General features: G+C 40.7%; 1 protein-coding gene across 1 annotated transcript in view; it reads right to left on the reverse strand.

Moving 5' to 3' along the window:
• Positions 1 to 26,661, reverse strand: part of CLSTN2 (calsyntenin 2) — a 520,261-nt gene that overhangs the window by 296,856 nt on the left and 196,744 nt on the right. The window lies entirely within an intron of this gene.

A 26,661-nucleotide genomic window follows, 5' to 3' on the forward strand; every position in this document is an offset into this window, starting at 1 on the left:
CAGGGGCTGGGGCTTGGTGGCAGGAGGCTGTGGGTTGGAAGTGAGAGGCAACAGCATGGGCAGGCATAAGGCACTGACATAACTGGGCTGTTCAGCGCCACAAAGCAGCAGGAAGCACAGCTGCAGCTGGACCTGTGTCCTAGTGAGCAAACAGGGCAGGGGAAGTTCTGATTTTCTCTGATAAAAAAAACAAAATCAAAAGCCAAACTATGTAGTTATTTAGAATTTATTTTATTATAATGATTAAGGCACTGGTAAGCTCCCAAATTGATTTGAAATTGTAATAATTATGTTGTATATTCATAAAAAATTATGTGCAAGTAATACTTATATGTAAAGCGGCATTTCATTTTAGTTCTGGAAAAACATGGATTTGGGGGGTTTCAATTAAAGAATTTTGGATTTTTATCAGACAATGTTGCATTTTTTAACAGAGAAAACCAGGTTCCCTGGTGAGCAACATGGTAGTCAGCATGATAAGAACAACCCAAACCTCTACCTGAAAACAAGGGAAACATTCTGTGGGCTTGATTCTCATGGTAGAGGTGTTCAGTGTTATGCCTGTAAACTTCAGGTCAAAGTGATAAGCAAGACAAGGAGCATGCTTCTGTATTAATGAAATAGCAAGAGACCCATATTGCATGCATCCATGCCAAGGTTGCCAAGCGCCATAGATTTCCAGACAGTCTGTAAAAAGCAGCCAGAAAATGCCTCTCCATGTAGTCCATAAGAAAAATGAATCCATTCATAAAAAATAGAAACAGTGAATTCATTTCTAGATCTATGTTAGATTGAACCTAACTACGAGAGTCAACACTGGACAGAGAGAACAGAGCAGCACCACCTGGTGTCTAAGTGGAAGCATTGATCAGATCCCTGTCAGGGCTTTCTGGCCCACTGGAGTGTATGTAGATCTTTCTACCCTACTGGCCTAGCAAGTGCTGCAGTGGAGCATCTAAGCTGTTGTTGAGCCTGACAGGATAGGCACAGAGCTATAGGCCTGGAATGGAGGGAAGAGGTAGCAGGTGGGGGGTTGTGCTGGAATGGAGATTGAGTGGGGATGACAGAGGTCAGGCTAAGGAATGCAGCATGCTGTGGTGTACAATTTGGAGTATACAAGTGTGGGGTAATTAAGAGACCCCTGTGGTGTAAAAGACCCTACCAGTGTGTAAAAACATTGCTGCCTTCACACAGGGTTGACAACTCAAGAAATTTTAGTTTTACTGACAGTAAAAATATGCACCAGTAAAAAAGTTCTGTTGTTGGTAAAACAGCTGCAGTTTTTAAGTTGGAAAAAAAATTTGGGATGCCAACCCTGGTCCAAGCTTATCTTTCATTTACATTTGTTTCAAAGGTTGATCTGCTTGCCACATGAAGGAGCTAGGTCTATGTGTATGGATAGTTTATAGAAACTACAGAAATTTGAGAGCAGATTCTGTTTCCCCCACTGCACTAAAGCCTGTTGCAAAATTATACTCAGTGGCTTTTGAGTGTATACCATATTGTATTCTATTCTGTTCAGCTACATACAGACAGTCAAAAAGCCCAAGGCTGAATTCATTCAATCTGTGCAGGTTAGTTTAAACTGCATAGATTGAACAAATAAGCAAGTGAACAGACATGCATTTTTGATGCAAAAAATGCAGCCACATGCCTGCAGTGGTCCAGGTCAGAAGCCAGGGGGTACAGGAGCACATTTCCCTGCTCTGCTGGAGCAGATAGCTTGAGCCAAAGCTAGCCCTCCTACCTTGCAAGAGGTGCAAAGCATCCTGGGATGCTGGGGGACTGTGAGTTAACTTGGAGGGGATCTAACCTAATTGATTTAACCTTAATTACTTAAGTCCGATATTGCATCCATCCAGGTTTATCTTAAATTGGTTTCAGCCATTTTGAAAGCAGTTTGTGTGCGCTGAACTTATTTTGTTACAGATTTGAACTAGTTTCTGATATACTGTAATTTCTGTGTCATTTCTGTACCTAGGCTTCAGGGTTCTTATACCCTGCTCACCACTGGGGCATATCAGTACCTAGTATCCAGTTTGTTTGTAATGATACAAAATGTACTTACTTCAGATATTCTAATCATCCTCTGATCTTCAGTATAATAGTGAATGTATAAACACATTTCTCAGTCAATAATATGAAATATATATCTGAATATATATGAAGACCTCTTCTAAACCATCAGAAGATATTATATTAGAATATACTTACAAGGCCCTTAGTGAATTGCTTCTTGATTTTCTTGTTTGGTAAATGATCTCATTCTTTCTGTATTATTAATTTTCTGTAGCCTGGCTTGCATATTTACAATTTTCTGATGACCTTTAAGAGGCAGGCCATGCTGCACTTATTGGCTTTATTGTACTTCATGAACACTCAGCTTTGAAGATACTGAATTTAAAAAATAAATTAAGTCATAGATCTGCCTGAGCCAAACAGCCCATTGGCCTAGTGTGGCCAAGATAATCTAGCATTTATAGCCAGAACCACAGAAAGGAACAACATGGTTGAATGACCATTTAAAACTGAGGACAGTATAAATCCAAAATGAGATACAGCCTTATGGCTCTGAAGTCCTAATGAGATGATTTTTACAACACTGCCAGTAAACCCTGCTCATTTCTCCACAATATAATAGAGCATGCATAACAGCAGCAATTAGAACTGGTCAATATTTGTTTAAAACAAACAAGGTTTTTTTCCATCAATACAAAATCTTAGCAGAAATATTCAGGTATGGTTAAGGTGCATTTTTTCAGTCTTTCTGGTGGAAAAAATAGGAGAAAAGATGCAAGAGGTAGTGTCTGAAAGGTAATTTATTTATTGATTTTACTGAAAAATGAAAACACTAGGACAAACATTGAATGACATTAAACTTTTTCATATTATTTGATTATTTTCCATAAAAAATCACTACATTTTCCATCCAGGTCTGTACATATCCAAGAAGCATTGCCTCATCATGAAAATAACAGCGTCCAACATTCTTGTAAAACGCAAAACATGCTTGTAAATTATAGAAGTATAGTCTAAGCAACCAGAACAAGGAAATGGTTTTTTTTTAGTGCCTGCATCACTCTCTTTGCCACATAATTTGTAACTAAAATAAAAATTAATCATTCCCACTTAGGTAAGAGTGAGTTGTTAGAAAAGTGCATCATCTGACTTTCATTCACATGCAATTCCCTACCTGCAGGTGCAGAGAACTTCAATTATCTTGAATGAAATCACTCTTCAAGTAATACCAGTGGAGTAAGCTGAGCTGCTGGGAATAACATGCTGTTCAACCAGCATTATCTGATGTGAATAAATTTACTTTCAAAAGCATCACTTTAAGGAAAAGTATTTATTGGATTGACATTCTGAACCAGTTCAAGGTTGGGGGTTATGAGTTGGTTGGAAATGACCTTAAATTTCTAAACAAATCCACAGTTCTCTAAAGATATATACTTTTTTCCCAAACAAGCTCTATTAATCTCTGTGTTAAAACCGTAAGTTATAAGTTGCACATCTAAAATGGAAATGTCACTGAGTTTTAAATCCCTAAAAATAGGGGCTTACAAAGGAAACACTGACAGACCTTGAACAATAGCAACTCAAATCACCTCCACAATACAACCTGATTGCTATTGATTTAGAGCTATTATGTATTCTCCTTAGCTATGTGTCTTCTTTTGAGTTTCTTGCATTATCCTCATTAATGAAGCTGTTTTTGAGTTAGCTCAATGACAGCTGAGTTGCACCTCATGAATACTCAACACTACACCACTGCTACTGCTTTGTTTCCATGACTGTTAACAATCAAATCTTGTGCTAGTGTTCACTTTTGAATGCCAAAAGCGTTGTGTATTACAAAGCCCTCCATCTTCATGTGTTTTTAGTGCAGATTGTCCATATGAATTTAATCTAAGATAAAATGGAGTTTACAAAGACACCTTTGTTGCTTTAACACTGAAAAAAGCTGTTTTAAAATATTAACAATAGGCTCTATTTACCCATCAGACATATAATAAGGATCTTATCCATGGTTCTGATGCACATGAATCTAATGAGCAAATAGGAAGTGATCACTGGTTGTTGTCTCCAGTAGAATTTAAGTAGAATACAGACCATTAAAAAATGCTGCTTCAACTGAGTAACTGATCTAGGTTTATAAGAGTAGCCTTCTTAACCCTCACCGTTTTGTTGGAGAATTTAATTCTGGATCTTAATAGCGAAGAGAACATTTAACCATTGTGACTCTCCCCAACCCCAGATGTGGCCAAGTGCACTTCTAAGACACGTTCCTGGGATGTTCTCATACCTTCAGCATTGCTCCTTTTGTTTCAAACTCCTCCCTGCTCTCTACTGGCTGACCACTGAGAACCAGCTGAGATGTAACATAGGCCAACTCCTTGGCTTGCAGTAATTTGCCCTTACAAATCTCACTTACATTTTCCTTGCTCTCAACAGAGGGGGAGTTTGTCAGCTGCAAGAATCACATGTCCAACAAAGATAGTTCTTCCCTTCTTTAAAAGAGGCTCACCCATATGGTGCAATGCTCTAGAATCAGTTATCACTGACAATAAGTGGGTTATAAAAGATGACAAAAAGAGGTATTATAAAAATGAGCGTAAGAAATCTTTAAACATATGCTGAGATACAGTGATATAAGAATAAATAAACATAAGAAAATATCCCAATAATGTATTCTTACCCTGCAACTTAAATCCTACCCAGCTCAACAGATTAGAAAACCATTTCTGTTTCTGACCCCTCTGCCAGGGCTTCCTGCAATTTCCCCTTCCAGCCTACTTTACTCAGCTTGTTTCACCCAGCCTGAGGGACTCCAGTGTTTCCCCATGCCCCAGGAAAATTAAAGACCCTATCCCACTCTCAAGAGAGCTTTAAGAACAACTTATCTGATTATTTACATACCTCACCCTTTGGATTTGTGGCATACAAGGGCACAATGCCTAAGTTCCTTTCCCCCAAAAGGTATGTTTACCAAACTAAGAGGTTTTCACAATCTAATTAAGATGAGAAGAATATGTGGGTCCTTTATGATAAGGATTCAGAGGATGTGTCTACATGCACATTTGATCTGGGAACAGTTTACTCACGAGTAAATTGCTCATGAGTAAACACTCCCAGGTAGGTGTCTACACATGCAGGGTCTTGGGATCAGATTTTCTGATCATGGCAGCAATCTGCTCCTGCCCCCACTAGCCCTGAACTGGTCCCGTGAAGCATCCCCCTGGGAGATCTTTATCTTCCAGCCTGGGTCCCATGAACACAAGTCTCAGGTTGGGAAATAAGGACCTCCCAGTGCCAGCCCCATGGTCACAGAACTGGGAGATAAGGATCTCTCAGCCTCTGATCCACGATCACAGACCAGGGACTGGGTGGTCCTTGCTGGTGGGGGCTAGGGAGTCTGTTCTCTGCCCAGCTCTGTGATTGCAGATCTGAGCAGTGAACAGGCTCTCCAGCCCCCACCCTTCGATTGTGAACCAGGGGCTGGGAAATGTCTTGGTCAGGGGCAGGTCCCAACCCCATATCCTGATCAGGCAATAGAGGTGCAGGACATGTAAAGAACTGCAAGGGTGGAGCAATCTCCTGCCCCCTGCTGCCTGGCTGACTGGGAACACATTTGCTCTTGGTCACGGGTCTACACATGCACTGCTGCACAATTATTTATCTCGAGTGAATGTGCTTCTTGCATTTGCTGATACAAATTTACTTATGATGAGAGCCAACTACTCGGCAATAAGCATCTGCACATGTAGACAATTAGTTCTACTGTGCAGTAAAGCATTGCGTGTAGACACACACTGAGATTACTAATCCTAAAATGCCACTTCTCACTTAATTTCCTCAGTGAGAAATGCCATTCCTTTTCTCAGGTGTTATACATGTTAGAGCTATTCCTTTTCAAAGGTAAAGTTGTCTTTGTCTGGAAGGGCCTCGCTGTGAGTAAAGACACTCTTGTCAGATGTTAATTCTCAGCAATTTCCTCTTCCAAGGGGAAATAGGTGAGAACACTTAAGTTAATCACTGCCCCACTAAAACAGTCCTGACTGTAATATAAAGATGGCATTTGATATAAGCATAAATTTGATATAAAATTCATGTAGACATAAGAAAGATAAGGCTGAATACAGCTTGATTCTATCTGTCCGTAGAAATTACACATGCTGTATCAGTAAAACTTCTTCAAGAAACCATGCAAGATACTCCAGAAGCCCTTCAGGTTTGTGACACACCACTCTTCATGTTTAGTTTGAAGTCATGCCCATTATAAAGAAAATATGGAATATTCATCTCCATTTTAAGCCTCTCAGTGAGGCAGCTGCTTGAGTAAGGGCTATGTAGTCAAAAATAATAATGGAGACCAAGGCAATTTTTTCTGCCAATTAAATGTTCCAAACATCCTTGGACTTCCATCTTGATTAGAACTGTTCACCTAATGATTGGGCTAAGAGAAGCCATTTCAAATATTATGCGGTTGAAAGACGTCATAGTAAGTAGCTATCTATATTAAAAGATAGTATACATTTTAAAAACCAAACAGAAATACATCATTTGGAAAAAGAAAAATGTTGTAGGCCAAAGTCAAATTTAAATTGTATGCATGAATCCATGATGTGTTCAATCGCATGGAAAAAAAAAATGGATGCACCATTAAGTCCACCAGAAATTATTCCCATTGAGTTAAGAAATAATTAGCAGTACGGTACTCAAGAAAGAATTGGGGTGGGGTACTTATCTAATATCAGTTTGGGGGACTGGATAAAACACATGCTTTACTGTTTTCCTGAATCAGATCATTTTTAACCACACATCTTGACTTTCATAGAAAAAACAATGGTCTCACTCTATGAGCAAAGATCTGATCAAACAGTGCTCTCACATTACGCAGATGTCATTACTTTAAAAGGACCATTAACATTTATCAAAATTCATCAACATTTTGGAATACAATATCTTTGCCCTTGTGTTGTGAGACAAATCTGGTTTTCAAAATGTTTGTTTGTCTATTGTACTTGCTAATGCAATAATTTGCACTATTGACTGGAATGGACAATTAGTGAAGCCTACTGTCATTCTTAATATTACCTGAACTTCCAGCTTTAGAAGACCATGGAATCTGTAGTTAGAGATGGAGAGGATCCATTTATATCTCAAAGTCCACTGTCCTTCGCAGCACAGGACACACATTGATGGATTTATTTTCTAGTGTATTGAAATAAAGTCTTTGCGGTGTTTGCACCCGCTTAAATGACATGTCTGACCTTTGGAATTTGAAAGATTGTAGAGTTGTTTGTTCCTTCCAGAAGTAAAGAAGCAGGGGTTGTGCAAATAGTTTGTGCCATGGTGACTCTCTCTCCAATCCTCACTCTTACCGCCTCATAAAGTCACAATTTCTGCCATAAAATCAGCAATGCTGATGCCATGTTATCATGTCTAAGTTCATAGTGATTCTGACTAACTCATAATCACGTGCAGCCTTATAAAATGTTGCCAATACTTAGAATTCTATTTGAGTCTTGTGATACTCCTGTTTTATTCTACAGCCCCTAATGGTTTAGTAAATTTTTCCCTAAACTTTTAAGAAATCACCAGAAAATTTCAGCTTTTATTTAAAAAAAAATAAGTAAGTTTCTAGTTCTTTTGAGGAACAGCTCAAAAATGTTACCCAAAAGAACCTGCAAAGAAGGTATATATAAATTAAAATACTGTCATGATCCATAAACTAATCATCATGATTTTTGAACATCAGTTTCTATTTTGCCAAGAAACGCTAGAACTAGAGCATACCAGAGCATACCAGCATCCCTGATTTATCAGACCTGCCATTATATTTCATATATGTGCTGAAAGTCTTTTTAGATTCTGGGCTGCTTTTAAATCCTCAGGGAGGTGCTATAGCGAAAAACATTCTTAAAATTATTCTGTCTGGGGAAGCTACCTATTTCTCAACTCTCTGCTTCTCAAAACAGTGTGCATTGGTTTGGACATAGAGATTAAGACGAAGCTTACTAAATACCTGTAAGTGAGGAAGTAACTTTCCCCTCACAGATAATTCTCCAGTCCTTGTAAGCATTAGTACTCTGAACAAGGAAGAACTTGATCTTTTTCCTGTAATATCCCTGACCCAGAAACTTATTTTCTTCCTTACTCCAACAGAGCTTGGGTTTGGCTTTTGTTTTTTCTTGGGGTAATAACAGAGGCATATATTGCAATACTAAAATCACAAATACTGCACCTTTGTGCTGTTGTGAGTTGAAGGGCGTCAGGCTGTTATTCCTGGTGGCTGATATTAATTATTACTCATTACTACCATTGCCACCCAAATGCATGCATATATTATTCTAGTCCAGGTGGTGCCATAGAGATAATTTGATGTATTTTCGTCCCACTCTCATCTGTGCATATTCTTGTGCATTTTCAATATCATACAAATATCTCAAGCTTTATACAAAATAAAAAATGCAAAATAAAAAATGCACGACACTTCATTTGTTATTATTTTAGGAAGATTTTGCCTCTGGTGACTTTTTATACTATATAGAAATGATGTAGGCTTACACTATTAATTAGAGACATGCTAACATTGTTAAAAGAAAAAAAAATGCTGTCCAATGTTAAAGAGATATTCCTTGTTTAGGCAATAGGGGCACCTTTTTTGTTTGTTTTACAGAGAACAATTTACAATCGTACTCCAAAGACAACAGTAAAAGAACTGGTAAATATAGGTCATGAAGAACAGGGTAGACAATACCAGATGTCAACTAACAAAGTGTGTAATCTGAGAATTACTTGCAAAAGAGGAAGGTTTTCTTTATGCAGCTAACCAGCAAAGTATTCATCAAAAAGCAAGACATTATTACTTGATTATATTGTTACCTTATTGTACAGGGAGTTTTGTGAAGGGACAGTTCACCTATGTAGAGTTTACTATGGAACTGCAAGCACTGCAGGTCAGGGACTGCATCTTTTTGGCAGATGTTCAAGAAGCCCATGGAAGAAATGCTCTAACTTTCAAGCTTTACTTTAGGTGCCCAAGGTTAGGTCATAGGCAGACAAGGTTCTTTGGGTGAATATGATATTTGTTAGGTCAGGAGCAAGCAGAATACGTATTAGCCTTTGGGGGGTGAGGAGAGTGGAGGCTTGGAGCCTTCAAGTGCAGCCCAAGCCCAGCAGGTGGGGAAGGACCTCTAGCATACCTCCCAGTGTGCCCCATGGGCTTCCCAGGCTGCCAAAGACTCCTGAACAGAGCCAAATGGCCAAGCCACCCCTGACTGGCTGGCAGGGACATCACAGCTTCCCACCTGGACCTGAGGCAGCAGTGGCGTGTCATAGCATGTGCTCTCATGGCCATGAGTCACCAGCCAGCTGTCCTGCACGTGCCCATCCATCACACCCTACACCCACCATATGTGTGTGTGTGTGTGTGTGTGTGTGTGTGTGTGCGTGCGCGTGCATGCACATATGCATGTGCATTCAGTTTCCCCAGACAAGTTGGAAAGTAATGATGCTACATATTAGTATGTGTTTGGGCATGTACATTTGTTACTTCCATTAGGGAACTGGCCCATTGCCAGAAATTAGTGCAGATGAATCAAACTTTTAAGACAGGTTAACTGTGAAAAGATGTATTCCTAGTTTCTTTCAGACTAAAATTGGAGCTGAAGCCCATTAATCACATGCTCATCAGCACCCGTGACAGTATGCAATAAGGAAAATTCAGCAAAAAGCAGTTTTCTGTGTGTGTATGGATCTATCCTAACTGTAGCAGTCAGAGGGGGGAGAAGTAAGCCCGAAGGGGATAATGGGCCTAGCATTTGCATGAGAGCAATAACCATCCTTACCAAGACCATAACCACATGATCAGTCAGCAAGGTCACATGGAAAGAAAGGAACAGAGCCTGGGGGCAGAGGCTTTGCTGACTCTTGTCAGTGACAACCCGGGGCCAGGACTGGCCCACCACTTGGGCGGAGGTGTTGAGCTCTGGCCAAGGCTACAGCACTACTCTGTGGGTGGGAGAGGAGGAGAGGGAGATAAGCAATGTGTTGCAAAGCCCCCTGCGTTGCCAGAGGAATGCGACCTATTGTGAGTAGCAATGGAAACTGGTATAGATGCTCATTACGGCGCTCTAATCTACAATGCTAAAGTCTAATACCACACCCATCCAAGGTTATCTTAGTGTGATACCCGCCATTTTTACAGTGCTCTATGTGACCTGACCTTCTGTTTAGTTATAGCTGTAAGGTGCTTTCTGTACAACAAGTGTAATTTCTGTTCCTGGCTGCCATGCTTAGAAAGAACATAGCACACTGTAGGTGCCAATAGAAACAAAAGGAATAATCCTTTTATTGATGCTACAGCAGGCCACATCCAAAGGAGTGCAACTGTGTGGTATGTGGTCCTACAGACATCTCTGTGGCACAATATACCGCATGTTCTGTTGTTCTTCATGCTGCTCCATGGAGAAAAAAAGTAGAGTGGTGCATATGGAGGTGTGGCTGAACTCAGACTGGTAGGGCAGGTGGAGTGTCCCATAGCAGGGAGTGGGGAAGCAGAGGGTTTGCAGTCAGCTGGGAGTGGGGTGGGGTTTGCAGCTGTCTCAGAGTATATGTATGTGGCTGGGGGGGAGGAGGGTGTGCACCTTGCAGCTGGCTGGGCACTCCAGCCAGTACCAGGGAGGCTGCAGCCTGGCACATGGTGAGAGCATGTGCCGCCTGAAGCCAGAGCCTGGCCAGATAGAGAAATGCTCTGTTGCTGGCCAGGCTTTGTGTGGCAGGATCACCACTGCTGCAGCCCCAGGAGGCCCCCAGGAGCCCCCCAGGAGCCCAGGTAAAGCTGTTGAGGCCAGCCCAGTGCTGGCCTCAGCCTCCCCTATCCAACCTGGGGTAACTTGCTGCAAATCAGTGCACACATGGCACAGTCGTTCTCCAGAGGCAATAAGCAGCAGTGCAAAGTGCGCCATTGCTAGTTGTTCCCAGGGAATCAAATGTCTGTGCATGTCTGGATGCAGCCATAGGGAAGATTTAACTTACAAATTATTCAAATACTTAAATGAGAGATAAGACTTTTGAAGCGCTTCAGAACTTACTGCCTCTCATTGCATCATTTATGGCTCATATATTTTGAAAAAGTGGCTATTTATTAATACTGTACCTTAATGAGAGTCTGTTTCTTCTGGAAATCTAGCACCTAACGATTAGAAGGATGCACCTAAGCATTAATAACTTCAGAAAAATTTGGGGAGAATACAAAGAAAACATAACGTCAGCTGTAGGACAGTGATTATTAGAATTTTCTTCTGGAGCCAAATGTCTCCTTTTGTGGCAGGTCCTGCAGTCATTTGACATACAGAGCTTACAGAAACACCTTGTTTTAAACAAAGCAAAAAGTCAGATGCTACATATGTCCTGCTCATTGTTAATGTAAACCATGTGTAGGTCAATATCATTTCCATGAAAATTGCATATAAAACTACATCTGTAATAAAAGGTGTATACTTGATTATATGAATAGTCCATTTCATTGTGGAGTAAGCTTTTACATGTTCTAGGCAAAGGTGGATGTATTATGCATCCCATTAGGGCCAAACCGTTATTCTTTTAATCCTTTTGATAATACATTACATTAGAGGTGTCCAACAGTTTTGGCCCCATGGCCTGGACACAAACCACAGGCTTTCCCATGGGCCAGAATATTCACCTCTACAGAGCAGAGGCTTGTCAAAATGGCTTCCAGAGCCATTTCACTGGCATGGCTCCAGAACTGTCACTGATTGCATTGCCATTTCTGTTACCTGTTTTTAGTTGCCAATGATGACTGATGACCCCAGTCAAGGGAGAGGGAGAGTGGAGGAGCAAGCAGTCATGCTGTTCACCTCTGGGGTTCTGGAGCCATACCACTTCAATGGCTCTGGCAACAGCACCAACAAGCACCATGAAACACAATTTAACTCCTTGTGGCCACATGTAGGCCGCAGTCTGCCAGTCAAACTGCCTTACCTTACATCACTAATAGTATCATTGAAACTAACAATATTACTGGCCTAAACCACTACCCAGTGAGAGGAGCTGCATGAGATATCTACTACAAGTTGCCTAATTAGCTTCCTGGTAAAGTCGCAATGTCTACACATGCGGCCCTATTAAGTTTCAGAAAACTGATTAACTCTGCTGCAGGTTAGTACTTGTAAATACAATTACTATCCCGTGGTAGCATTTCTTAGTGCATAGCAATGCACATGTAAATGCTGACAGGGCTGGCTGGGGCATGACGGTGCTTCAGTGTGGGGCTGCCTGCTGGCTAGTTCCACACTAGAGTATCTTCATGCCCCAGCCAAACCCTCCACGGCATGCTGAACCAGATTGGAGCAGCTCTGGGCTGGCAGGCTGATCCCTGGGGCCCCCTGACAGCCAAGGGTGCTTCAACCTGGCTCAATCATAGAATCATAGAAAGTAACGGCTAGAAGGGACCTCGAAAGACCATCGAGTCCAAGCCCCCTTCTCTGGGCAGGAATACCGCTGAGATCAAATGATCCCAGTAAGGTGTCCGTCCAGTCTCCTTTTGAAGACTTCCAAGGTTGGGGACTGCACCACCTCCTTGGTAAGTCTATTCCAGATTCTGTTCACCCTTACCATAAAGAAGTTCTTCCTTGCATCCAACCTGAAACCATCCTCTAACATTTTGTGGTCATTGCTCCTTGTCCTCCCCTGGAGTGCCCTAGTGAACAGTTTTTCTCCCAGCTCCCAAAGTTCACCCCTTTCATACTTATAGATGGCCACCAAGTCCCCCCTCAGTCTTCTCTTCCCTGGGTTAAACAGTCTCAGATCACTTAGTCTTCTCTCAGGTTTGGCCTCCAGGCCTTTAAATCATTCTTGTGGCCTTTCTCCAGACCCTTTCAAGATTCTCCACATCTTTTATGAAGTGCAGTGCCCAGAACTGGACACAGTACTCCAGTAGGGGTCTCACCAATGCCGAGTAGAGAGGAAGTATCACTTCCTTAGCCCTGCCTGCAATGCATCATCTAATCCATCCCAGTATGCTATTAGCTCTGTTGACTACAGTATTTCCCTGGTATCTCATGCTTATCCTGTGATCAACCATAACCCCTTTTGGCCATTGTGTTGGCCAGGACATAATCTCCTAACCTATATTCATGTCGTTGGTTACTTCTCCCCAAATGAAGCACTCTGCATCTATCTTTCTAGAATGGCATCCAGTTCCACTTTGCTCACCCATCCAGCTGGTCCAGGTCTGCTGGGAACCACATCCTATCCCCTAACATGACTTTTCCCCGTAACTTAGTATTGTTCGTAAACTTGGCCAACATACTTTCCACATCCTCATCTAAATCATTGATAAAGATGTTGAATAGCACAGGGCCAAGTACTGAACATGGTGGGACACCACTGGCTAACTCCCACCTATCCACTAACACTCCCTGGGTTTGACCTCTTAGTCTGTTCCCAACTGTCGCAGGGGCACTCTGGTGCCCTGCTCCTATGAAGAGATGCAGGTGTCGGTTGCCGGGGCAACCGCAGTTGGTCAGCTGACCAGAAGGGGGCAGGGCCTGACCTATAAAAAGGTGATCCAGGCTGAGGCCAGGGAAGCAGTTCCCCTCTGGCAGCCAAGGAAGGTAGAGCTCTGTGGAAGCAGGCAGAGTTGAGAAGCCTGAGGGCCTGAGCAGTTTATGGGCAAGGATACCAGTTAGAGGAACCCCTGGCAGGGATGGAAACAATGATTAGCCAGAAGGCTTAGGGTTTGAGTTTTACCCAGGAGGTTTGTTTTTTGTGTTATAGCCATTTGGCTTATGATGACTTTGTTTGTTATTACACTGGAGGACCAGATGAGGCTGTAGGGGTTGGAGGAGGCCTCATAGGAGCTCCCCAGTAGGGTGGGGTTCCTGGCACTGGAGAGGGCGCTGTGTTTTGGGGTATATCGACCCCGGCCCCAGTGTGGGTAGTATTACGGGGAAAGCCCCAGTGGGGGTACAGGCAAGAGGCCCCCAGTGGAGCGCTGGACCCAAGAAAGGGGTCTGGAGGCCAGGCACGGCTACGGCCACCTGAGCCTCAATTGTGGGAATCGCGAGGCGAGGCCCCAGTGAGGGTGCGAGCATGAGCAGAGCCCCAGGGAGGGCGAGAATATCGCGTTGAGCCCCAGGGAGGGCATATGGGAATAAGAAGTCCCACAGAGGGCACGCTAGTCAGATGCCAGAAAAGGCACAGCAGTCGGGATTAAGGGCCAGGTAAGGCCAATGCCGCCTGAGCCCAATTGTAACGAGTCCCAGTGTGGGTACCGGCGCAAAGCCCAAAGTGGGAGAGTGTTAAGCCCCAGGGTGGGCGCTCGAGAATAGAAGGCCCCGAAAGGGCGAGCACGCTGAGAGAAGGCCCCCAAGAGGGCGAGCACGCTGAGAGAAGGCCCCCAAGAGGGCGAGAGCTCGGAAGGGCGAGCATAACACTGATAGTTACACCTAACAACGTCCGGTATATCTGAGAGGTTTGGGGCATGGTATAAGGGGTGGTAGGAGCCACGCATAGATAAGGCTGGGGTGCACCAAGTCACTCCATACAGAACAGGGGCCAGGATAAACAAGAGCACCGTGTCCAAGGGGACAAAAGGCAGCCTCCATTATAAAATTAGATAACATCAAAGACATGGCGGGCGAAAACGAGGGTGCTTGATCGCCAACTTGGCACGGTAGGGGGTGCCAGGAGAGATCACAGCCGCTCCTAGGACCCCGTGCTGCGACACCAACCCACCTGGCCATGGACTTTGCTAGCCCATAATCCCCCAGTTTTTTTATAAAAGTGTCATGCAAAGCCATATCAAAGGCTTTTTAAAAATCCAAGTATATGACATCAACTGTGTCTCCCACATCTAAGCAGGCTGTGGTCCTGGGTGCACAACAAGACATGATGCCTTGGAGCAATAAACAGCGCAGCATGCACCAGAGTTTATTGCTTCACATTAATTTCATAGGTAGGCATGCAAAGCATGACTCAAAATATTACAATATGACTCCAAATTTACCACATCCATGATGCTGCATAGAGGCCGGACTAACTGCAGTTTTATTTTACAAGACATGAAGATATGAAGTTAGTTTACAAGATATGAATGGAATTGTGTTTGGTGCTAATGCTTTTCATAAAGTGATAAGATGTCAAGAGGTTGTGCAGGCTAGCTGAATTATGAGGTAGAATGCATAAAACTAGCCAGAACTGATGACGATGAGCTACTGACAATGTGCTGCACTTTACTAGTTAGTTTACAAGTTCTTCTAATTGAATGTATCATTTGTTCAATGTGACACATTTAATATTCTTAATTCTTTCCTGACTCTCCCCTATTTCCAGTAAAACTTCCTTTAAAAAAGACCTAGGAAGCCAAAACCTTTTATAGAAATCACAAATCATGTAGCTGTATAATGTTTCTCAGCATAAAAGTATGTAAAGAATGTGAAAAAAAATTAGCCAAAATGCCCGGAAATTATTTTAATAATTAACTGATCTCTTAAAAGAGCCGTTTAATAATAGAAGCATTTTGCTGTAGGAAATGGGTCTCTCATTTCAAAGAATCATATTCCCTTAGAATCACTATAAAAACTGAGTTTAGTAAAACAACTACAAATTAAAGAACATAAAAAGAACATTTAAATTAAGATTAGTAATACAGTGCTAATTAGATAGAGCTAGCACATATCTAGTTGCAGAATTATGGCAAGATACATTCTATTTGCAACACGCCCACTGAAGTGTTATTTATTTCAATGAAGGCAGAATGCTCCACCCATGCAATCCTGCTTCCAAGGCAGGATTGGAAGATTCGTCATGTAACTTTAGAAAGAGTTCTGAGGTGAAGCAGACTGAGAATGTCTTGCCATACAGATATCTGTGTTTCATCATGAGATGGCATTAGAGCACTGCATAGACCGGTTTATAAAACCTTTAATTATTAACAATTGGCTCCACCACCATACATGTGTAAAAGCTCTTCTGCATATCGGCAATGGATTATCAGCTAGGCATCCATCACATCTTGTACCAAACATTAGTATGAGAACAGAATCAGATCTTTTTTTCTCATCCACATCAGTTGGGATGGAATGGTAATTCAAAGTTAAAAGCTAATTTCCCCAAATGCTGAATTAAACATATTAGGTTAAGTTCAGACCTAGCCTGCAGTTTCAGATCCTAAAGATATTTCAACTAAAGTGATACTTTTATTTGAGGAGTATGTATCATGTTGTTTTTTTCTGGTCTACCAAATCCCCTAAGTGACTGGGGACTTACAAAGTGAAACTGGGAAATGTGTCAGGTAGAGGTAGCAAAAGAAGTGAACATGGGAAAATAGTGACAAGCTCAGGAAGGGGAGAGAAAAAAAAAATCACTCCCTGAGACTCAGCCAATCAATGACCCTCCTTTTCTTACTCTGGCAGCCAGGAGAATTTGACAGAGACACAGAGGAGGGCTGGGTTGAGAAGGATAAGGGTAGAGTATAAAATATACTACTCTAACCAATGCTGTCCTGATAATCAGATGATCTGTTTAAACCTTGTGCAGGATGCATTGTGCTGCATATTCTCTCCAAAAAAGCCTAAATGTGCTGCAGAGGGACTGCCAGTGTATCAATTTTAAATGGGCAATGCCATAAAACTGTGCGGATGTCTGACACTTATTTAAAAGAAGATGGGATTAAAGGAACTAATCATTAAGAAAAATGAACTGGGCAGAGTCAGGCATTGTCAGTGATGGCAGCTAAACACAGAGACAGCTTCTTATTTGGCCACTGATATTTAATATTTTATTTGGTTCCTCTGTGTGCCAGGGACTCCAACTGGGACTCTCTTTGACTTGAAAAGAATGTGCGGAGAATACATTATTATTCCGCAAATGTCCAAGACCAAAAATAAAAAGCAAGAAGACTCCCTAATACTACATGGCTTGGTTGTACAGAATGACTTACAAATGTTACTCAGTCATGACCCTGGAGTGTGGAGACCTCTTGATAGTTTTGAGATGAGACAGTTTAAGGGAGCTGAGAGAGCTTGTGGAGCCTCTGTCCAGTAAAACTATCAAATTATCCAGTATGGTTACAGAATGCTTAGACAGAAAGGAAATACAGGCAAAGGGGTGGAGGAGAAATGAATGTGTTTGCCTTAGACCTTGTCATAGTGTCTAGGAAAGAATACAATGTATCAAAAATAACAAAGAAAATTAAAGTTTAATTTATAAATGTGTTATCAAACAGATATAGTGAAGTGCTGAAAAATGGGAAAATGACTCTGTGCTCCATTTGGCATTCTGCTGGACAGGGAGAAACTTGGTGCCATGTCTTTTATGGAAAAAAAAAGCTTTTATATAGGATTCTATCACTAGACTTTAAAGAACCTTCCACATTGACTGAAAATGCAGTCAGATCGTTATAATGTCATTGGTGCTGAGTAATAGAGCATGAGAAAGCAAGATTTTTGTTTCTCTTTCTTTACTAGCACCTCAAAACAAAGATAGAAGGATTTTATGCACTGGGGATAAATCTTGTGTGTGGCCTGTCTCCTGATTAAAGTTCCTTTTCCTTGAAAGCAATCAGTGCTGTAGCAACTAAGTTTGGCACCTGGGGCAAATCTCACAGCCACAGCCTGCCTTTGCCCCGCACACACATCCAGGGGGCACACGCCGCACCCCATGCTTGCCTGGGAGTGCATGCAGTGGCGTGAGCCGCCCTTCCCCTGTCCCCACATCCCCACAAATGAGCTGCTCACAGCTCTGTCCTGTGCCCCACCCCAGCTGGGCACTACCTGCTGGCACCCCTTTGTTTCAGCACCTGGGTTGGTCACCCCATTCGTCCCCTCCTTGCTACAGTACTGAAAGGAATAAATCCATTAAATTAAGTTAAAAAAAGACTCCTGAAGTCTGTGGATGAGACATACATATTTCCAGAGATACAAAATTCTGCTATATGCATAAGAGTTAAGCAGCACTCCAAAAAGTGATGAGTGGGAGAATGAACTAATCATTTAAATGCAGTCATGCTAGTCTCCTTACTCTTCATTTGCCCTAGTCAGAGAGTTCTTCTGGGATTTTCTGTTAATGTTGTTAAAGAAAGCAGACAACACAGGCACAGTGAATGATTCTTAGAAACAGTGTGCTAGTTATTGTTAGCCAATGGTCCATTTCATTCATTGTATACAAATACTGGACTTAATTTTTAGAAATACCTGGATAATGTGAGAACCATTGAGACATGCTGCCTTTTTAATGGCAACCACCATTTTCAGCCTAATTACAGGATTTGGGCCAAACTGTGGAGCTTGTATCACTATTACTAGCCATGTAAACATTGGCCCTGGTATATATTCTCCCTGTAAAGTATGGGGAAAATATGAATAAGAAATTCTAAGCAGCAACAAAACAGTAATTCTTAATATAACACTATAACCCCAGTAGACACACAAGTTGCATGAAGTGTGCTTTTGGAGTCACCAATTCCTTATACTTTTACAAAGCTGTCATGTTTGCTCTATTTGCTTGTAGCCTACATTTATGTTCGAGGACAGGAATCCCAAAAGCTCCATTCAAAAGCAATATGCCCATGAGCACATCTGAATATCTGAGCATTTATGCACCACTTTCATTTTTAGCCTGCCTTGCATCCTAACTAATAAAAAATGTACAGATGCTGTCTCTCTCTTTCAAATGTCATCACTAAACCAGTCTGCTTTTATAGGGAATTTCCCACTGTCTATATAATTCCAAGGCTTGGTTTTCATTTGTCAGAATGTGCATAATTAAAATGGTCAGAACCACCTCAGGAAAAATAAAAGGCTATACAGAACTATGTACATTTCTATGGAAGGTCTGTCTCACAACCACATTATGTTAGACTGCTGCCTGAACCAATATCACAATCAAACTTGGAAAAGTCTGTTGATTCAGTATAAGGTCACAAGAAAATAACCTTAGTGGGGGTTCAGAAGTTCATATTCAACCTGAATTTAGTTGTTGCAATGTGTCATTTGGTTGGCCACCAGAACAACAATTACTGTCATTCATGCCTCTGCCTCAAAGTATTATCTGCCTCAAAGTATTATTACCAAAAGACACATTTGTATTTGACCCTTTAAGTCAGATCAAAACTTGAAATCAGTTCAGCTACAGTAAAACATAAGGTATCTAACCCAGTGAGCAGAATTATCCTGGAAGGATGACCTGTAGGAGGTAGCACTGTTTTAACATGGTAGCTCACATTCTGTATTTCTTTATTTACTGAGTTCAGACAGCCACAGGAAGAAGGGCAAAGTTTGTTGCAAGCAACATGGGAAAAAAGACGTGGGGAATGGTTGTAGAAAGTCAATACCAAAAGCAATTAGAAGGACATAACAGCTTTATAATTTTAATTTCTAAGTATTTTTGGTTAACAAGAAAAAAACCTGCAAATATTTTTAGTAGCTGGTAACACATGAACTTCGGTTGGAACATCTGGGTTTACAGAGCTGTAGGGTTCCCAGAGCTTCACTGAAAGATTCATAGAAGGAAAACTGAGGAACATGTAGCTAAAAGGAAGTTTAGAAGAACTTCATAATTCAGGGGGAAAAAAGGATAAACCTGGAAGAGTATTGGTATTCATGGGAGACCGTCCATTTTGAGCAATCAAATAAAGTCAGCCCCATGCAATACAACTGCTACTGAAGGAAACAAATTGGATGTTGCACCTTCATTACAAAGATTGACACAATGCCATCTAAGAAAGCACAGTATGGAAATACAAGAAGATGAGAAATACAGGGGCAAGCAAGCTAAGCTTCATAGATAGTGAACTGCTCTTGATAGCAAAGCCATGCCACTAATATTCTGTGAATGATTACTTGCTGAATTATTTGAAATTTATATTATTGTTTGTATTTAAAAAGTAAAGTTTTATTTCCAATGAGTGGCATGCAACTGAATTAATAAAGATTAAGACAGGGAGCTGGATCATGCCAATGTTACAGATTGTTTATAGAGATATCACTCATTTATTAACTGTGTTTAAATTTCTGGTGGCAAAACAAAATTTCCAAGTAAACCCAACACCCTTACTTCAAAAGAGTTTATTATCCAAAACCTGAATTCTCCACAAACTTCTATATATATATATCTTGCCTCTTTGAAAAACTGCAACAAAAGTTAGAATTAAATAATCAGGTATAAAAAATGAAAGTAGCTATTTTATTAGTCACACAATGTAAACACTTATTTCATCAACAATTTTGGTGCAGACAGATCAGGAATGGGAGCCATGCCATGACACACATTCAGAGGACATAGCCCTGTACCCCCAGCAGTAGTAGTTATGATTATCGTTGTTTAGGTCTGAGAAGATGCATGTTATTTTGGAAGGCTCTAGTGACTACAGCTATAACTTGTCAATCCAATTCACTATGTCTGATTAACATTTGATCTCCAGAAATGTGCCAGCTTTTCACAAAGTGGATTAGGTACAGACTGCTCAAGAATATAAATTTTGATGTGCGCATTCGAAATGCACATGATGATTTGCCAATATTTCTAAAATATCCTTTCCATGCAAGATTCCCTATATAGAGGTTGATTGAGCTCATCAATTTTCCTTTCACGGGCTGATGCCTATGTCACATAAAAGAATTTACTCCTGAAACTACTCACTGAAGTCATTGATTTCTTGCATGAATATTGGCACAACATCCAGATCAATGTCAACAGCAGGATCTTCCCATTGAATCAAATGCATAGATGTTAGGCAGATCTTAATCCTTTATTTCTTCCAAAAAAAATCCATAAGCTATTGTGAGCAAAAGGCCCAAGCAGATGTCAAGCTCAGTTGTATATGTAATAAAAAGTAAATATCTATAAGGGCATATCAAAAACCTGATCCTACAGAGAATTAAATTGCCCATTAATGCTGAAGCCAATGAAAGTGATGTCTTCTATGAAGCTATGTTGCTGAATTATTTACTTGAAAATTAAACTACACATTTATCAAAAGTACACTTACATATATATGCACAATACTGAAAAGCTTCCACAATGTGTTGAATAGTTAAATGAGAAATAAGTTGACTGGCAAATAGATACGCATATAAGGGTGATATAAAACCTTACTACAGGTGGGGTAAATTCACAAAGGAGAATTAGATGTCTAAGTAACACTGAAACCTGCTAGTTAAGGGCCACACTGTTCCCACTTGGGCTACATGTAGCAATGGTAACTTGCATTAGCACAGTACAGAATCATCCGAGTACCGCTGCTATATCAGACCACAGGTGGTTTGACAAGAATGAAGGATGACACACAAGTGAATGGGATGTGTGTCCCATTCCAAGTTTTCGAAAGTTCCACAGTGTTTTGCAAAATAACTTCATGATTCATTTGTTCTCTTCCAAATGGGATGTTACTTGTTTCCATCTCTAAATTAAATATAAGGCTTTAAATGTACTAAATTGTAAAGTGTAAAGCAACACCAACGTGTCTGCTGTCCTGTAGTCTTATCTACTTCAATGAAATTCTGCAGATTTCCAGGCAGTGCAACAAATTGTGTACAACACAGAAGCCAAACAACATAATCCTAGACGTCAAAAGATGTTTTTTCAGGCATTTGCTTGAAATTGTATATGAGAAACATGCTTTTCTATGTTTAGGATCTATTATATGAAGATATGCATAATCATCTACAGGATGTGCTAAAGTGCAATTACACAGGTGTTTGTTGGCACATCTGAAGTGTGTTTTTTTGTAAGACTTTTTTTTAGGTAGCACTTCAATTCTGTTCTTTTGCCAAAACTAAAATAAGTAAAAATCTGCAAGAATGTTTACAGCTCCTGATTAGATTTTGCACCTTGTTTAATTCTTACTATCAAAACATTACAAACAACAAAGGACTAGATCGGGGCACGCAAAATGCAGCCCATGGGCCAGATGCAGCCCACCAAGCCATTCTATCTGGCCCACGGGGCCCCTAAAATATTTAGAAAATTAATATTAATCTGCCCTGGGCTGCCTGTCATGCGGCCCTCGATGGCTTGCCAAAACTCAGTAAGAGGTATTCCGTCCGAAATAATTGCCCACCCCTGGACTAAACTATGGCTTCCAGATACACAGGTTGGGAGTGAGAGTGCGAAGCTGCCATTGTACCTCTGCAACAATTTCCAAGAACCATAATGTTTGTGGCAGAACCTATTATAGAAGTTTATAAAGTCTCTACTGCGTGGATACCTTTAAGAGTGTTATGTATAAATTGCTACATTTGTCTGAGGATTGTGGAGGGAACAGCAGAGCTGCAGGCAGGGTAGTGCTCTCTGAATAAAGAAGCTCTATCATTCTGTAAACTTACCTCCTTAGTTTTCTAAGAATTACACACCTATCATTTTTCATAGAATTCAAAAGTCCAAAGTCTGTTTCATTGGAAGAACAAGATCGTGTAACCTTTTACAGGATGCAGCATGCATTGTTCCTCTCATTCCTCCTTTTGCCACAAGAACCCAAACACAGTAGCCAATCAGGATCAAGTTGTGATTGTTCTCAAAAACAGCATCAGGTGTTAGAGTCCACATCATGCTAAGAAAGCAAAAACTGAACTTGGTTTGGAAGCTGCACAAGGTTGGGGAGCATCTCTGTGCTCCTCTGGTTTCCTCCTTGTTTGTCAGTGAAAACCTGAATAGAATCTAGTCCATAATAAAGGTGGCACTGAAAATGAATTAATGAAGCTTGTAGTTTTATTGTTTAGTACTGAAGAATAAGAAAGCATGATAAACCAATAAGAAGTCAGTTTGCTGAAGAACAGGAACATGATGCACAGTACTCTAACGATAGCAAGCATAACATTAAACAAATGCTAATGGCCCCCATCCATTACATGCTAGCTCACAGGATATTTATTATTTCCAAAGGATATTTAAACTTAAAATCTGACATTTTTTGCCTCTGGATAACTTGACATTTTTGTGGGCTTTCTTTTTAAAGATTTGTAATAAGACCAAATAGTTTGAAACATAAATGTGCAAGTCAGATCTGGCTAGTTATCACTAGTGGTGTGGTTTGTCATACTGCCTTTTTTGTGAAAGAGACCTCTGCTTTATGGTGACAGTTTCATAAATGGAATTCCCTACTTAAATGTATTCTTAGTGGTGATTACTGGATTAAGAGCCAATTCTGTTTATATGCACTTTCACATATTTAGCAATATTCCTCTTTTTTTGGTACACAAAGAGCAAGCATACATTCAGGCTGAGCCTTTCAAAGCAATTTGAAGGGATATAGATATTTAATTTTAATTAATTTAAGTAGAATGCTCTTTTCAAAATTGCTCCCTTAGACATCAAGGACAAGTCATGAGTACTCGTAACCAGAAACAGTAAAATACTGAAGCATGTGGTTAACTTTAAGAATATATAAAAATCACCTTATGGTATGAATATACAAAAAACCTTCCCACAAGGCAAATAATAGGGGACAGAAGGGACTTTATTGTATGTCAAATACTCTACAGTCACTGTTGTCTACACCAGTGGTGCTCCACCTTTTGGTCCTGTAGGCTGGTTGACCCCTCCCACTAGGATTGAGTCCCAGGGGCCTGAAACCATCTCCTCTAGCCCCAGAGTGCTGGGATTGGGTTCTGGGGGTCCAGTGACAACTCCCCATCCGAAAGTCCCTCATGTGCCAGGATTGGTCCCTGGGGCCTGGTGCAGTCCCGCCTGGCCCTATGTGCTGGGATCGGGTGCCCAACCCAACACATAGGGCCCAGGTCTCCCCATGGGTTTAGAAGTTTGTTTGTGGAGGAGTGATGCCACCACTCTGTTACTGTAGGTATGAATTTCCAGACCAATGGGGAGCACCATGGGCCAGATAACATGGGCTTCATCTGGCCCATGGATTGAGGGTTGAGCACTTCTCTTCTTACTCCAGTGTAAATGGGAGCTACATTGAGGCAACTTATTTTTTCTTATCTGGCAAAGGTCCTGTGATTCACCTTCTACTTACCATGGGATAAGATCAACTACAGTTACCACACAGCAGCTGTTGTGCAGCAAACCCCATCCCTTTTTTTCACCATGGTAATTTTTTCTCATATCCATACTCCTAGTTAATTCATGTCGTTTCTTTACACAAACCAGCCCTGAGACTTAGATTCTAATACCATTTAAGTATGAGTTTCACATTTGAAAGTTTTCAGGCCTCTGGGCAAGGTCTGCCATAACTTTATTCAAAAACATACTCTAAGACCTGAATATACTTGTATTTAAATATATTTAAAGTGAAATCTTTTAAAGCCATCAAACCAATCAGAAGTTGCTTCTGATGGCTCTTGTCCTGAGTGCCCTAGGTCCTGAATATGCAGAATATTTTAAATCCTGCCAGTGAGTTACAGATCCCCTGGGCTCCATGCCCACTGCATTTGTAACTGCCTTGAAACTTTTACTGATATCTGACTTCAAAACAGCAAATGGCAATCTTGCATTGTCCCTCACGATTCCTGCTGGGAATCTGCAGGCATAAATATTGTAGCCTTAGGCTTTATTAACCTTCTGTATCTTCTCCATTTCTCCTGTCAAAGTCCGTTTTATGAACTGAGACCAGCAAAAGGAGCCTTTACAGTTCCAAGCTATGGAAACGTTCTCCCACTCTGGCCATTTCCCAGAAGGGTTATTGGGCCCAATATACTCAATAAAGACAAAAAAGAATTTGCATGTGGCAAAGAGATGATATTTTGTACTGGGAGGTGTAAATGTTGCCAGAGTTAAGTTTAGTGGGGAAAAATTAACCAGCAATTCTGAATTTCTTCTGTATGGTATGTATTGTTGTAGTATAAATACACATGCATCTGCACAGGGACACACGCACACATACACTGCATTCATTTATTTATTTTAACTAGTTAAGGATCATATATTAAAATGAATTGATTTATTTCTTATTTTAACTATTTAAGGATCATATATTCTCAGTTTAATCTATCTACAAGCTTTATGTTTAGGAAAATTTGATTCATTTTGTATTTACTTCAAGCTATCAAATTCTTAATCAGTGCAGGAACCTATACTCCAAACAAGGCTTTTGAAAATAGTAATAACACTTCAGCATCCTGAAGCAATTTTAAAAAAATAAATAAACTCGGACAGAAAAAAATTGACAAAGTGGCAGTTTGCCAACCTATTATACTTTAGAAGACACTTTCTGGTAGTAGTTGCTTCAGCATTCTCGTCAAACCAATGAGGTTACTAAACTTTGCTAACCTTTGGTCCTATTTTGTCTACACAGATCAATCAGAATTATATCACTTGCTCTCACACATATTGGCCTTCTCAGTTGTTCAACTTTCTGCTCCTTCAGCAGGTAATACAACAATTTCATGCCTCTTCAGAATCCTTTTACAGATGGGAAATTATCCTTATTTTCTGTTTATGTCCCATGTTCAGTTCTCACTTTCTTGCCATACAGATTTATATGCCATAAGCATTTTTTCTGCTGCTCTTTCAGTTGTTAATAATTGTCTGTTTCTAATTGCTCATGCTAGGAAATATGCATAAAAATGCACTGTGCATTAATCTTTCAGCTAAGCCGGTAAAAAAGGCAAAGGCATGAACAGTCCATATCTAAGGCCCCTGAACTCACATAGTTACCTCAGTTTTCATTTTTTTTTTAAATCATAGGATCATGCTTGCAGAGAAAAGTATGAACCAAGTGTGATTGATTTAGTGATGTCTGAATCTAAGGTTAACTTGAAACTGTAGCTCTGAGTAATGGGAACTGCTTCATCTCGCATCCTGTACTATGGTGGCAGAAGACAACATGTGTAAAGTGCAACAGGTTGACTTAGTCAGCTGCTGGGGTAATTACTGTAAGACCTGTTGCTAGCATTCTGTCTTCGCCAGGTAGGGGAGACCATAGCTTCTCTTCTCGAAGAAGAAGGGGATGCAACACTCCCTTTCCTTTCTGAAATGAGAGGGAATTCTCCTACCAGAAGGCAAAGACCCCTGGCCACATATCGAGAGTTCAAGCTTCTATTACTTCACTCCTAATTCCCTAAGGAACTGGAAACAGAAGTGCCAAAATACCAATAAAACCCTAAAGTACCCATAAAACCCTTTTTCACTGGATATCCAGCCTATGTTGCAGAAGAGCATCACATGACATTATCCAGAATTTTAAGCACTTCTAAGACTCGCTTAAAGGTTAATCTCAGTACTCTGAGATCTGCTTACAATGCATTCTTTAATAGTGTACTGTATATTGTAAATAACCATATATGCCAAAATAGCATACAAATAATACTTTAATTTTGACTCTACAGTTTTTCTACTGTGGTTTAACACATCTGCAAGATAGTTCAGTGCAAGCTGTACTATCCTTGCTTTGTTGTACATAGGTCCATATGTTTCTGTGTACAGCACATTGCACAATTGCTATATTTAGTGGCAAGACCCATAAAGATACCAGTAAAACTGTTTATGGTTACAGTGCCACAGAAGCTTATAACATGGTTTATATCCACCTTGTAATTGTTATAATGAAGGATTCTGATTTTCTCTACTTAAAAATGACAAATTCTCTGATAAACCACCCTCCAAATCTGGGTTTTCCATGATTAAAATGAAATGCCACTATATATAGTGGCATCAGTTGAACACAATATTTTATTG

This window comes from Crocodylus porosus, unplaced genomic scaffold (genome assembly GCF_001723895.1).
Source record: "Crocodylus porosus isolate Cpor-Errol unplaced genomic scaffold, CroPor_comp1, whole genome shotgun sequence".
NCBI lineage: Eukaryota > Metazoa > Chordata > Crocodylia > Crocodylidae > Crocodylus > Crocodylus porosus.